Raw genomic sequence first — 16,726 nt, 5'->3', positions numbered from 1 at the left:
AATCAACATATTATATTGACACCTGCACTCCAATGTTTATGGCAGCAGAGTTCAAAGTCACCAAGTTGTGGAACTAAGGTGGGTGTCTGTTGATAAATGAATGGATATAGAAAATGTGGTATATATACACAATGGAGTTCTACTTAGCCATAAAGAAAAATGAAATTATGTCATTTGCTGGTAAATGGATGGAACTGGAGAACATCATGCTAGGTGAAATAATACAGACTCAGAAAGTCAAGGTCGGATGTTTTTTTTTTCTCATATGCAGAGGCTACAGAGAGGTAAGGAATATAAAAAGGAGGATCTCATGAAAATAGCAGGAAGAACAGTGGAGTACATGAAGGGGATGGAGGGACTGGGAGGGAGGTGAGAAAGAGGAGAAACTGTGGAATAAAATTGACCAAATTATGCTATGTGAACATATGAATATATCACAATGAATTCTACTTAGGTGTAACTATAATGCAACAATTGAAACAATAATAAATAAATAAACGAAAGATCATAGAGAAAGGGGATCAGGGGGATGAAGGAAGGAGGAAAGGGATAGTATTGGGGATTGAAATGGAGCAAATTGTGTTATATGCATTTTTGAATATGTCAAAATGAACTGTACTATTGTATATAACTATAACATTCTAATAAAAATATAAAAATAAAATATTTACATGCAAGTAAATAATATTTATGGTCATTGGACTCACCAATAGACTACATGAAAGTTTTAAAATCTGCTGTTACATAGTAACATATAACTTAAAAATACTTTTAAACCCAATTAAAAATTGCATAATATCCAGGTTGCTAGGCTAGGATTTTTGACAATGTTTTCTTCCTTTTTCTTTCTCTTTACTATTTCTTTACTTACTATTTCAGAGCATTGGAAAAGTACAAGTGAGCAAGAAATGAAAAGATATAAGAGAATCCACACTTTCAATCTGGTGAACTAACTAGTAACAAGAGAGAGACGTAAAAGACAAATCAAATGAATGAACAAGAAGGAAGAGGGCTAAGGTGTCAGATGAGGACTCAACCTGCCCTGGCTAGCCTCAGGATTTCAAATGGAATTATCTATATGCTGAACATCACTTGAAAATTTTTCACCAGAGGCTGGTCAATGTTACAGTATGGTGAGATGAGGTTCAAAATACATGAAGTTTTTTTCTTTGTATCTACATATGTAGGGAAAAAATGGATGTAAACAGGGCTAATTCTAGGTCTACTGGAAGTCACCAAACACTATTACTTTAACTCTTATAACTTCTATAAGAAGTTAATACTATATAAAAATTTTAAGTATTGCTGGCTTGGTTTTACCATAAAAGTGAAATTTCTACTCTTGCTTCTCACAATCTCCTAAATGAGAAATCTTACAATCTGACTTGGGGTTCTGTTCTGAGATCCAGTAGGATGACTAGTATAGAGAATGTTCAGTCCATCAAGATTTTTTTTTTTTGCTTTCCAGTTATAAAAGACTTTTATTTTTTAACTCATTATCTGTCACATTGAAAAAGCTGAACCTCACACTATAGAAGACCCATTGTGCCCATCTCCACTTGCCCTCAGGTAGAGTGAAACTTCTCTCTCTGTCACCACCTTTCCCTTCAGATTATACATAAAGAAGGAGGATAATGTCCTTTACCAAATTCTCTACCATTCACATCTTCAGAGACTACAGTATTGTTCCTTTTGAATCATTAAGAAGAGAAATAAGTTGAGCAGGATAGGATTTATATAAGGAATGGTAGTGTGATGGAGTTCATAATAAAAAAAATGGTGAGGTTCCCCTAAAGTTCCACATGGAGATCACTCTAAGATTAAAAAATAATGGGGATGTAAGTGTGGAAGGAAACCCTGAATGAAGATATACATTTCTTAAAGAGAACAGTATGGTTGAACAAAGCTTTGATGATAGAATTAACATGAAACAAAGGCCCTCTGAGGAAGATCAGTCTGAAAAGAAATGAAGAATACATAAAACTTTGTTTAATTTATGGAATTTATATGCTGCTGACCAGTAAGTATAAAGTTCCATTCCCTTGGTCCTCACTATCACTCATGTATTACTTGTCAGTAAATGTGATGCACTCAGAACATAACAGCTACGGTAATATTTCTGTTCCCACTGCAGCTTTACTACACCCATGAAACTCTGTAATCTTTAAATTCCCTCACTGTTAACATCTGCTGAAACATTATTGGTCCCAGCATAGCCAAGCTGCTCTGAAATTACATTTAGCAGAGTAGTTAATGCTAACAGTATAATTCTAGACGCAACCGTGTTTGAAAAGACTTTTATAACTGGCACAATGATTGTGCTTCCTTTAGGTTTTATTTCTTTCATATCTGTTTTATATCACAATCTCATTGGTTTGCAGTGTGCCATTTTAAAATAGCATATATATATATATATATATATATATATATGTGTGTGTGTGTGTGTGTGTGTGTGTGTGTGTGTGTGTATTCCAGTAAACACCATATTACATTCAGGTTTTTTTTGTTCCATAGCCCAACATCTTGTTTTCTAGAACTTTTAAAAAATTAAGTGAAAGTCTATTGCAAGATAGGATTATAAGTTTAGCAGCTTGAGGTATGAAATTAATTAAGTTTCTGTAAAATGAAGATATCTTGTCACTCCATTAAAGTGCTTGGAATGTTTTAAGTCCAAATGATCCTACACATTCGAAAAAAAATAAATAGGTTACTGGTGGCTTTTGTTAATGAGGATGCATTCTTCCTATTATCATGAAGCAGTTAATATTTTTTAAGAAAAGAGATTTGGCCTGAAAAACTATCTTTGTTATAAAAGCAAAATAATATAAACATTGTATTGACAGTACATTAAAATAATGTATCATTGATGTATTTTATATTAATATAGTTATTTATCTTTTATATTATAGAACACGATGTTCAACTATTTTAAGATGTGAATATTTATTTGATCTAGTAAATATTTTAGTAAGTAAATTACTTGGTAAATCCTAAAGATTTCTCTTCCGCAGGGAATATTACTCCCCAAATTAAAATTCTAAATTTTAATTTAATTTCATTATCAAGCAAAGATATGTAATAGTAATTTAATATTAAGCAAAATCAGATGGGTTTATTATTTTCTAATCTTGTTGAGGGCAGGAATTACATCTTGCCAAGAGAGTGGTATAGAAGAGTGGTATTTTAAAACAAGGTTGTAAAACATCTGGATATGTGGAAGGAAGATCACTCAAGGACATTCATACTGTTAACTTTAACAGGCTTTTATATAACAGTATTCAAATGCATAAGATGTTTGCCAAACTTAGTGCCACAAAGCATACTATAGTTATAGTTATCAATTACATAAAAATACATATGCATAATAATGTATTTAATATATTTATATCTTCTGATCATTATATACATAATTATATATTATAACATGTAACATTTTGTATAATTATTATCTTTAACTACATATATATTTCCTCCTGAATATTTCTGCATCTATATTGTGCATAATAATCTGTTGAGGTCAGGAAGCAGATTATGTTCTGAGCAATCTCTACAGGATAAATGTGAGGATATAAGCAAGACTGAGTCTTTCTTTATAAAAAGGTGTGGTATTAATCCTCTACCCCACCCCAAGGAGCCTTCATCCTTCCTGGGTTTCTCACTCTTCATACCAAGAGCAGTTACATCCACTACTCAGAAACCCTCTGAACAGAAATTCTTCGCTTTGCACTAGTGCCCTCTACTTGCTGGCCAGACTTTTTGCCTGGGTCCTGTAATCCCTCTTTATTCTGTTTTCCTGGCTAGATTTCTGAGCCGGCTGCATGTCTGCCTGCAGTCCAGACCTATGGCTCGTGTGTGATCTGAGAAGGTGTCCCATGTTCAAGCAGCAAATGCCTGCCAAGCTCCCGCTTTCTAGGTACTGCCCCTCTGTGTGACTACTTGCTCAACTGTGTTGTGTCCCTCTTTCAGATCTCTGGTTCTGCTCCAATCATTGGCTTCCCTCCTCAATCCTATAGGGCTTCCATGCAGGTTTTCATTCCACTATTCTATTTCTTACTCTTGGCTTCCTGATCCAAACTTATTCCCCGATCCAAACTTCTCGGCATGTACTGACACAGCAACGTTGACTTGATCAAAATATTATTTTTTATGGTATTCAATTGTCTTTCATGGCATACACAAAAATTCATAACACAAGTTCTAGAGAGAGAAGAAAAAAATTCTTAGGTTTTAAAGCAGATTCACAATGTAATTTAATTACCCGACAATGCAAAATGTTCCATTATCATTGAAGATCTACTTTTATTATGCTCATCTCCTAACCTTGTGCGAGAATATGCATATAGGAAATCTTACATTTGAGATCTAAGCAGCACCTGATTAATGAACAGAAGTAAATTATAACTTGCCAGCTGGATTTTCAGCATTTGACTGTAATAATAATATAGCTTCATATCTCCTTTTCTCCTTTCTTTTTCTCATTATTATTGAAAAACTAGAATATGGAATTACATTTACTATGGCTAAGTGTAATCTATGAAAAATAGAAAAAGGAGACAATAAGGTTGTTTAAAATTATTATTTTGAGATTTATGTATATGTGTATGAGGAAGAAAGAGAAGAAACAGAAGGGGAGAGAAAGAGAGACAGCGGTGGAAAAAGGAAGAGAATTCCTCCATTCTCCTTTATCTTCTTCAAGTCTTGTCATTAACAGTGCATGAAGGGGATCTAACACAAGACTCAGTAAAAACAATTATTATGGCTTATTGCTTTCAGTTGCTACTTCCTTCTTTGAAATTCCTTTCCACCTATAGCCTCAATGATAGGATTCTTCCCCTGGGCTTCAACTGATTGCACCTGAAGTAGATATATGGTCCCATTCCCACCCAACCCTCATGGGTACTGATACCTAGTTTGGATTGAGCAAATAAGGTTTTTCTGTTTGTTTTCTTACTCTCCTCTCTTTCCTTTTTTCTAATTAAGATAAACAGAAACAGGAACTATAGTGCCTTTTAGAGTTGAGGTATCAGAAATATAGCAAACCAGGGAAGTTTAACAAGCAGAAACCAAAAGCCTTGCAGAAGAAATTAGTCAGCAGAGAAAATAATGGCCAGCAAAGTGAGCAGAAAAATCAGGCAATGCAACCCTAGAGAAAGAGAAAGCTAGAGCAGCTGTTGGGGCACTTTTCTAGTCCTATGAAATCTATCTATGCCCTCTCAGTTAGATGTGCTTTCATGGGGTTATCCTTCATCCCTAAAATAAAATCCTCCTCTGCCTTCCAATGTGAGTTTCTTTAACTGAATTTCTGTTCCTTGCAACCAATGAGCCCTAAAAAGATGGCAATAGAATTACATCTTTCCTTCAAGAAGCACATGATACAAGATAGACACAATGGCTGAAAGGATTTATCAAAGGTATTCCACTCTGGACAAGAACATAAATGATTAGAAATTCTGTGAATGGTAGACTTTTTTCATGTTATTCCTAACCCTGCATTCTTTATGTATTGAACTTCATTGTAATTTCCTTGGAGTTAGAGAAAAAAGTTTTGGAAAGTATATCACTTGCCTATATTAGAATGGTAGGGAGAATAAATTTTTATCCTTCATATACAGTCATGTTCATGTTTCTATACTAAATCTGGTTAAAGATCAATAACCCTCAAATATTAACATAGGATAAACATTGTAGGTTATAGAAAAATGAGTCATCTCAAGCAACAAAATGAAACCTGAAATCTCATTTTACATGGTCTTTAAGATTTTTTGTGTTGCTGTTTTTATTATATTTAGGAGACTTTAGACAGAAGATCTGGCTCTTTTTGAGGCCATTGTTTTCTGATAATGTGTATTTTAATATTATTTGTATGCACATTTTCTATCTTTTCCACTCATGTTTACCAAGAAAAAAAAAAAGTGACTAGCTAATTCCCTGAGACATGTAATTAAAGTTTTAATTCACACACTTGAAAACTATTGAAATCCGAATTTGAGATGAAACTCAATTCTCCACTCCTGTTGGCGGGTGGGGTCTGTGCAAGCTGCAGACCTCTGCAGTCCAAAGTCCATTTGAATGTTAGCAGCTAATTATAGCCTTGGTTGCCCACTAGACTCAGCTCCAAGGGTCACAGCAGGAAAAGCCTGATTCTTCTCCACCACCACTGAGTGGTGTGTTGCAGTACTCAGTGTTGCTGCTGTTGAGGTGGGTCTAGCCCCTCAGTGTTGCAATGGACCCCAGCAGCTCTGCCAATTTTTTTCCAGCTTCTTATCTCACAAATCTGAAGAATGAAATTTAACGGACAAGAAAAGCTAAGAGTGAAAGGAGTAGGATTTATTCAGATGTGAAGAATAGAAATAGAAATCTTACAGGGCAAGAGGGACCCTGATGGGGGTTGCTGCCTGAGTGCCTTCGTCTGGGAGTTTATATAGCACTTAGGTCAATGTTATTGGTCCAAACTTATGCTAATCAGCCAGCGTTGGAAAAGCACTAATGCTATTGGTTAGCCGTGCAATACCATTCAAATCTGCCCCACTTCCATTTTCCTGTTCCTCACTGGGAAGCTGGAGGTTGATTGTGGATGCTCAAGGGTTCAGGCTACAGCCAAGGTGCTATGTGGAGTGGGTATCCCCATTGGGCCTAGGCCAGACCACCAGAGTGCAACAGGTCCGTGTGCCCTATCCTGCCTCCGCCCTGACTTGGGACACCTTGGGCCTGCATTGGCATGACTCTGGCCAGTCATGATTACCATCCACACTCACCAACCATGCTCCTACCTGTCTGGGCCACTGTTCCATAGCTTCAGCAAGAGGGCTTGGCTTCATTTATTAAGCATTTGTTTAGGGACATAAAGCATTGTAGCAACATGAATATCATAATATGTAAATATGTAACAAATGGAATCAGCAAAGAACTAGGATCACAAGGTCTTGCTTCTGGTCCCAATTCTATTCACTTAATTATTTGTCTCCCTGGGTGTATTTCTACATTTCTGAGTCTTCTTTTCTCATCCATTTTAAGGCATAAGAATGCTCAATTTATGGTACCTTATCAGAACAAAATCAGAAATTTGAATATTGAAGAACTTTATGAATCACATTCTGGATTCTTATAACAGTAGCAATGACAACAAGTAGATGTATGGTATAGTTTGGGGCCAAGTTTGAAGTCATATATATGGTTAGCAGATCCTAAGAATCAACCTACTTATACATTGTACAGTTTGGAAGTCAAATACTGAATTGTACTGTGACTATCTCAAAGTATTTCTACTTGGTTTATCTATTCACTGTGTACAATGGCTTCAAAGAGATAGCAATGATGGAATTATTGACCAAAGTGTGAAACCAAGTACGCAATCTTGATAATACACCAAAAATTAATACTGATAAAACAATTTATATGACAAAGGAAAAATGAACTCATCTAGGAGTTTGATATAGGGCTATGATGACACATATTATTATCTGAATATACCAGGAAAATTTGTGACCAGAAAATTTCAGACTAAGTTAGAAATACGGCAGAAGTTTTTTTTTTTTCCAATTATTTCTATCAATACATTAACTTAACAAAGAATTTTCATGGTAAATTGTCTGCACAGGATTATTTTAGTTCACAGTTTAACCTGGGTATTATAGGTAAACATACAGTAGAATTTTGAACTAATACCTGTATTCTATTAATAATAGTTACTGGTTTATAAGGATACTATGATCAATGTAGTACTAATTGATACTTAAGTTTCTTCAATTGAAAACAGACTATACAAAATAATCTGTTGTGGTCAATGCACTATGTCCAAATTTTCTAATTCAAAATCCAAGGTATTTTAATTAATTAATTAATATTTTTAATACATTAAAAGCATAGGGAGAATTTAAATTCCTGGTCTTACTTTGTCATGTATAAAATAATTCCTACATTGTAAACCTGTGATTAGAATGAAATAAAACAATTTATAAAATATGTCCCCTTCCAACTAGACACAATCATTCCTCCTTATTTATATAATAACCAGCTAAAGTATTAGAAAAAGTATGGAGATAGTAAAACAGTGTTCACCAGGGAGCAAAGGTGGAGAGGGATGAACAGGTGGAGCAAAAGGGAATTTTAGGGCAAAAAACCTGTTCTATATGATACTTAAAATAGTGTGTACAACTTGTCATATATTTATCAAGATTTGTAGACCATACAACACCAATAGTGAGCTGTAATGTAAACTATAGACTTAGGTTGATCTTGATGTGTCAGTGTTGCTTCATTGATTGTAACAAATACACCACATAGATGCTGAATATTAATGGAAACCTGTAGCTGATGTAGAGAACCTTGCCCTGAACTTAAAACTTGCTCTAAAAAATAAGGTCTTTTTTTTTCCTTAAAGAAAGGATAATTTTTAAAAGCTAACATGAATAGCACATTTACATTTTACAGATTCTATTAACTGCTTTAAAGATAGAGTGATTTATTTAATCTTCTTATCAAACTTAAGAGAAAATTAGAGCACAGAGTAGTTGAATGACCTCATACAGATAATAGGTTGTAAATGATGGAACCTGGATTCCAACAGATACATCATGCTGGTTATGAAGTAGAAAGCACTTCCAGTGAATAGTGCATAAGAACATACCAAAGGCGATGGTGATGTTGGGGACAATGAAGTTATACCCACAAAGCAATATCCAAGGGTCCATAAATCTGATAATCCCAAGTTTAACTCAAGTAAATTATCAAAATTTTTCTGAATAATATACCTAAGATTGGTGGATTCAGCTACTAAGGTCTGTCCAGCTTTCTATTTGGAAGATCAAGATGAAAAAATGTAGTGAATTTTGAAAATCACTTCTCAAACAATACTTTGTTCTGTACATTATTATTGCCGTTTTACCAATCAGGAAATTGAGGCTATAAGAGATTAAGAAATTCACCACAGATAAAGTCCCTTAAAATTGAGACAGTGTATAAATAAATTCAGTAATTAATCCCGAGGAGGTTTCTCATTTGGTGGCTCCAGGGGCCATGCTGTGTTTCAAGATCTGTCCTAGGGAGTTCTCCTAAGCTGACCACCACCGGCTCCCAGCACCAGCTTTGGGGTATGAAGTTGTCCCACATGGGTTGACCCTCTCCCAAAGCATATCAACTGCTTTGGGAAGTTAAGCAATTAAGGAAGTTATTATCAATTCACACAGTAGCCACACAAGACATCTGTGTGCAGTTCAGGCTTCATAGCCACCTGAAGATAAGAGGGATTCTAATCAACAAAACAAATGAGGATATCATAAGTCCCTCTTATGAACATTCCCTTTACCATTGCTTACAATACTTGACCTTTGCTCACATCTCCTCATTCTCTGCATCCCTTCTGAGACCCTACCTCTACTTTTTAATGGCCACATTTTTCAATTCTTAGGCAAAATATTTGGACTCTTTTTACCTCCTACTCCCAATTCAACTCAGCATTATTTCAGGCAGTGGACCAGCTGAAGCTTTGAAGATGGATTTGTAAGTCATCTATTCTGACTCAACTCCAAGCCAAAGTTTCCTCCTCAGTTGCTACTCAGGGGTGGCTTCTCTTTCTCCAGCTACCTATTCATTTGAAAGTTTTGCAAAGAGTAGAGGGAAAACAGTCTAATAAATTTGTTCTAATTGTCTTTTATGCTTCAGTTGTGAATATTTTAGAAAGTGTGTTTTAGGTTGAGAAAGGCACTTTAAAAAAATATTTGGAGAAGAAGCATTAAAATCAAGGGGAAAGTTAAAGAGCCATTCTGTGTATGTGTTAAAAAAATCACTCTGGGGTATGTTTTAGGAGCCAATTAATAAATGTGGCAAGTGGTTGAATGCATCAAGCTTTAATTCCAAGGCAAATGTTAATGGAGCACCGAAATATGCCCTGTTGGGTCCTAATTCTAAATGTTAGTGTGATGCTACCTTCAATGACACCCAAATTATGTTAAAGGTGTCAGGTGACTTTCACTGAAGTTTCCAAAACATTGCAATTTGCTGATCAGATATGTCAAATTCTGTTGTTACAACCTATTTTGTCACATGCAGTAATAAAAGTTAGCTCAAGTTTAAAATAATCTTGTAATGCCTTATACATAAATGCCTTATACATAAATGCTAAATGATAAAATGGAACACAAAACCAGGTCAAGCAAACTTCTTCTCAATTTTGAAGAGAGATTATTTTAAAATGTTTGACTCTGTCTTACTTAAGTGGGCTAAATCTGTATAAGATAAAAAAAATTCATTAAACATCTATGAAGAGAAAAATATTTAAAATAATTATTGAACGATTTAAAAATCTACATAACTATTTTAAAATTGGTTCTTATAACGAATCCAACAGTTACTTTGCTTTATTTTTAATAAAAATAATATATGAGTGTACAATACCAACCTTTTTTTTTTTCACATTTTAGCCTGCAACCATAAGATACAGCACATAGTAGGTACTAGGTAAATGTTTGTTAAACAAATAAATGATTAGATCAATGAATACAGAGATTGCATGTCTTATCAGTGAATACATACCCATAGAACTTTTTTCCCTTATCAGCAGACACTTATTTTGCTTTTCTTGCATGTATGTACTATATGCAATTGAGAATAGAAAGAAATATGAGATCTGGCCCTGTCTTTAGGGAACGTAGATTGTCATCGCTATGAGAAATGGGAAGATTTGATATTTTTAGAATTTCTATATGTGAGTATAACAGATAATTTGTAGAAAATTACACACAAAGAGCATAAATAATCACAACCCTCTGGATGCATTTGCTTTGATCAGTCTGGGAAAATGATGATTGCAGGTATCTAGCTTTCTATAGAAAGTTCCACACACATCAACAGTCCAATAAATTTTGTACTTGTGAAAAGACAAACTTAGGACAACACAAATCACAAACCTTAAATGTTAGCATTCTTCACAACTTATCCTTGGAGATTTTCCTTTCTTCTTCTCTGAAATGTTTTTCCCATGGTTTCCACTGGCTTTCATTCGTTGTCAATTCCAAATCTCCATTTCCAGCAAGATTTTTTTCTGCCCTGAGTTCCAGACCCAGACGTCTCCTAGATAGTGCCACCTGGATACCCACAGACATCTCTAGTTCAGTATTCCTGAAGCAAGTTCAGCTTAAGATATTGGGTTTACTCCACATCTTTCCCTGCCTGGATGAGGGAAATGAGGAGTGACCTCTAAGGGTTGCAGAGTTTCTTTTTGGGGAATGAAACTGTTCTGGAATTAATGCTCATGGTTGCAAAACTTTGTGAATATATTAAAAGCCCCTGAAATACTAACTTTTTGAACGGTTGATTCCATGGAATGTGAAATATCTCAACTTAGAAAAAAAAATATTACCCATACTGCTCCTGTGTAAATATTCCCTATTATGAGGAGGTGCCACCTATTAACTACCCACCTGGGAACCTAGGGGCAGGTTTCAGTCTGATGCTTTGTTATACTCCCAGGGCTTGGTTCTGTGCCTAGTGAATGGTAATATCAATACAGTAGTAATGCAGAACAAATAATGATAATGGGCAATCAGTTCTACTTTGTTGAATAAATAAAATTAATCTTAAACTTACTTCTCTCCTTACCTTCTGCATCTAACAGTTACCTAGTGCTGGAGGCACCATATATGTAGAAAGTCCAACTTTTCTCCAGAGCCACCATCAATGCTATTGCCTCCTTCTCAATTTTGTCTCGATCCTTGCATAATTGTTCTCGTCTTCTTTATGTACTTTTCTCCAAGTTCATAATATGACAAAATTAAACACAATTTCTTTAAAAGTAAATTCTCATTTTGTTTCCCTTACTTCAAGCCTTCCACTCCTCTAATCCTGTCTCCACTGCTGCTCAATTGGTCTAAGGTTCAAATTAGATCATTTTTGTCTCTTAAAACTTTCTGTGATTCTCCATTATCAGCAAAGTCGAGTGAGAGTTAAAATTCCCCAGGATGCCTGCCTTGCCTTGTTCCTTACCACAGACAGCTCCTTGTACTTTACCTCCGTCCATTTTTACATCCTATATATTTCCCCTGTACCCCATTCTTCCACATAGTATAGATAATTCTTTTCTTTTTGGTGGGGTACTGGAGATTGAACCCAGAGGCACTCAACCACTGAGCCACATCCCTGTCGCGTCCCCTCGCCAGCAAGGAAGACACGACACAGGATTCTTCTTTCAGCAGTTTATTCAGGCCTTGAGTCATGTATCATCTTCTAGCACCCGCACCCGACACACCCAAGCACAGCATAATAAAGCCCCCCGCAGCCCAATCCCAAGCCACCACGTGGATCTCTCTCATAGGGTGGTAAGGGATTGCGTGCCAATCTCTCCATAAAAGGAGTTGTTTACCACAGGCCACAGTGGAAGCCGGCGCCATCTTTTAATGGCGGCCAAGATCTATAACAATGGCTTACCACACATCCCCAGCCCTATTTTGTATTTTATTTAGAGACAGGGTCTCACTGAATTGCTTAGCATCTTGTTTTTGCTGAGGCTGGCTTTGAACTCTCTATCCTCCTGTCTCAGCCTCCTGAGCTGCTGGTATTACAGGCGTGCACCACTATGCCTGGCAATAATTATTTTCTTAGGCTCCACTCTGCCCCGTAAGCACACTTGTGATGTACAAGAACCTCTTGTACTTATTTTTTTTCACAACCTGTCTCCATGACCACACTTAAAGTTCTTAGATGGCTGGAATTGAGCTTAACATAATATATACAGGCTGGTAGTGCATTCTATGGAAAAATTAAATGTCAAGACTCTTAGAGTCTAGCTCAGCAGTTTAACTCTTGCATCGTATCTTATAAGGTTATATTACATATATTGGTTTATAAATAACACTTGAAAACAAAACACTTGAAAAATGCTTCAAAGTTAATCACTTCAAAATTGTTTTCTTCTATTGCTTTCTTTTCAGAATTTTACCATATACCTACACTCAGAGAAGAAATGTTTTATGTTGTAACTTGGATCTTAACTGTCCCCTTAGGGTTCATGTGTTCAAGGTGTGGTCCCCAGGCTGTGGTGCAATTGGGAGTTGGGGGAACCTTGCTTGAGAAGGTGGGGCATAGTGTGAGGAAGTTAGGCCATTGGAAACATGCCCTTTTAGGGGATGTTGAGACCATAGCCTCTTCCTCTCCCTCTCACTTCCTAGCCAACATGAGATAAGAAGCATCCTCTAACGAGAGCCATCCCACCATAATGTACTGCCCAACCACAGGCCCAAAGGCAACACAGCCAAGTGAACATGAACTGGAGTCTCCAAAATAAATATTTACTTTTAAAAAGTTGATTATTTCAGATGCTTTGTTACAATAACAGAAAGCTGACTAACCCACATGGAAAGAAAAAAGGACTACATTCAATAGATGAAAGATTTTTTTTCCAGCCTAATCATACTGATGGGATATAATATGGCAGCTATTTTAAACTTAGAGTAATTTGGGAGCCACTTGTACATTTGAGTCATTCATGTTATCTCCAAGTGTGAATTATCTTTAGTCATTTGAAGTTTACTATATTTATGTCTTTATTTGACTTTGCGAAATTGTCATTTAGTGAAATTGCTTTGGGACAAGTACAGTTCAAAGCATGAATTAATAAACAAGTAGAATCAAGACAAAAATAATATAGAGATGAAATCCTATATTTAATAACAAATTTTGTCAGTGAAGATGATATTTAATAAGGAAACAGAGTTTCTGTTATTAAGGGTTTTAATAAAATCTGTAAGATATAATCCTTTCAGGACACATTCAATTTGAGTTTCTCTATGTATTTTTCCAAATTAAGATCTTGAATGGTGATATGTGGATGCTAACACACAATAAGGGGTGGGGGAAAATAGAAGTTCATTGGATTAGACAAAGGGGAATGAAGGGAGGGGAGTGAGGGTGGAAGGACATAGAATGAACCTGACATAACTTTCCTATGTTCATATATGAATATACGATCAGTGAAATTCCACATCATGTACAACCGTAAGAATGAGATCCTAATAAGATATACTCCATGTATGTATAATATGTCAAAATACTCTCTACTGTCATGTGTATCTTAAAAGAACAATTTTTTAAAAAAAAAATTGAATGGGATAAACAATAATATTTAATTTTAAGGTTATTGATTCTTTACCAATTCACTGACTTAAAGGTCCCCAGGAGAACAAAAGTTGGCCATTATCACTTTCTCTTCCATTATTATTATGCCATCATTGACAGATCCTTGAGAATTTATTCATCCACCCAAAGGATATTTATTTTGAGTACTTTTATTGTGTGCCAAGTACTGCCTAGGTATTAAAAAAAAAAGCAGAAAGAAAAGAGAAGCACAGAAAAAGGGATAGAGAAATTTTCCTTGCATTGAAGAGTCCCACAATAAATGATCTTATGTGATTCTGCAATCTGTATTTGGGGTAAAATTGGGAGTTCATAACCAACTTGAATCTAATGTATGAAATATGATATGTCAAGAGCTTTATAATGTTTTTAACAACCAATAAAAAAAAAATTAAAAAAAAAAAAAAAATAAAAAAAATAAATGATCTTTAGTCTTCCTTCAGTAGTTAGGATCTGCCTGACTCTTTGCCCCCTATCGCTACAACCTTCACAGCTGGGGGAAATCACTGCTGTTCTCAAGAATCTCAACGAATTCTGTCTTCAGCTGGAGAAAATTTAAAAAGACATACTAGTTTTGGCAGAATAACATATTCAGTCGAGACAACGGCTGGTTCTGCTCAGACCTCATTCCTCACTGCTTTTAGGACCTGGGTCCTTGCCCTATTCTTTATAAACAAATTCCTGCTCTAATCCCTGTGTTTGCTAATTCCCACTGCACCTGAGGTGCTGCCTCTGATTTGCTCCTCTGTGGTACTTCTGGGTATTGGGCCTCTGCTGCCTGCCTGCTCTCCTTCCTCTGCTCCTTGCTTCAGTATAGCCAGGCCACCTTCCTATGAGCCTCCCTTGCTCTGTCTGTCCTCTGGAACTTTCTAGAGCAGCACTCTTCCTCTCTGGTTGAAGGGTATGCAGAGCCATTTCCATCGTTGGAAAGAACGCAGATATTCCCACAGGCCACTCCAGGGGAACAAGAAATCAGGTTTTGTCACAGTACTGCTGAGACTGCCTATCATGCATTATAAAGAGATGATCCATCCTTCATCTTGGCAGAACTTGAGGTACCCCAGTTAGTTTTTTTTTTATATCCCAACAATCGGACTTCCCAGAATTCCACAGTCCTCGTCCTGGTAAAGACCCCTGTGTAGGTGTGGAAGAGAGAAATGGGTGACAGATAGAATAAAACCATTTGAAACAGCCGAAGCCCACTTGCTTCTCCAAAGCAGCTTGAATCTCCCTGCCTGGGCTGCCAAGTGAAGACTGTGATTAATGAAGAGATGTCAGAGAGATAATTCTAGCCAGGAAGAGTGGGGAAGAATTTTTTCTTTCTTTCTTTTTTTTTTTTTTTTTTTAAGTGGTAGAGTCTGAACGGAAGGAAAGCAAGAAAAAGGAGCCTGTCATGGTTGAAAGAGTGCCAAGAAGAAATGGTGTACCACTACGAATTGCCAGCCAAAGGAGTCACCCGTCCCACCTGCATCTCTCAGCGGTTACACCTTCCAGCTCCACAGTGGAGCTGCAAGCTACCTCCCCTGTTATAAATAGCAGCACAGATGTTGACAGAAAAATGCTCCCTTAATTACCATACAAACTGCTTTACTTGAGTGAGCCGTTTAAAGCAGCCTCCGAAGGAAGTTCACTCAAGCAATTCCACAGATTACAGCTAATGAACAATATTTCCTCGCACCTATTTAGTGCTCATTAAAATGTAAAAGCCTTTCATTTTAAACAGACGCACAATAAATAATTCCTCTCTCCCTCTCTGTCTCTGAGCAGCCTGGATAGAAGCAAGGAGGGAGAGAGCTGGAGGAGCAGGGCTGGGCTGGGGGGTAGGGGGGCCATGAGAGAAACAACTAGACAGAGAAGGGGGGGATGGGCAAAGGGAGACCCACTAAATAGCTGAGGGCTCATTAATATCCCAGGAAGCCACCCTTGTCTGGGTAGGAGGGATGTCTGTTTGGAGTCCAACAGACAGATCCTGGTATCATACCCACTCATCCAGCGCAGGCAGCCAGCCGTGAAGGAGGGCAACAGACAAAAGCTACCAGGGGCAACACTGGGAAGCAGAGAGGGGCCAACTCAGGATAGAGCTGGGGGTGGGAAGGGCCCTTCCAAAATAATAAATGACTGGTGCCGAGACGCTTTAGACTGCAGACTGTCCCGTGTTTATTTATTTATATTTTGTCCTCATTTATTTTTAAGGCTGAGGTTAGAAGATGAATATCAGGTAAACCTTGAGAGGCGACTTGTTGCAAGTGGAAACCGAGAGAATCTATAAAATGTGTTTCCTGTTCCTGCAGGGCCTTATTACCTCCCCCTAAAGAACTTTGATTATATAACCCCACAGAGCACAGCAGATGGAAGGATCCTTTGAGTGTCAAGTGCGTGGGAATGGGGTGGTGGCAAAGAAGGTCTGATTTTAGAGGACTGTGTGTGTTCCTTTTGAGATAAACAGCAAAGGAAAGTGGACCGGGGACCTGGTGAAATATGATGTGTCTTGAATGGATTTAAGAAACACTTTCTACTGAAAAATCTTTGCCCCTTTAACAGAAGTGTTAATCCTAGAGATTGGAGGGACTGGAGTGATACAATACGATAGTGGTAATGCATG

The sequence above is a fragment of the Marmota flaviventris genome, chromosome 12, assembly GCF_047511675.1.
Source record: "Marmota flaviventris isolate mMarFla1 chromosome 12, mMarFla1.hap1, whole genome shotgun sequence".
NCBI classification, from domain to species: domain Eukaryota; kingdom Metazoa; phylum Chordata; class Mammalia; order Rodentia; family Sciuridae; genus Marmota; species Marmota flaviventris.
This window is presented reverse-complemented; position numbering follows the sequence as displayed.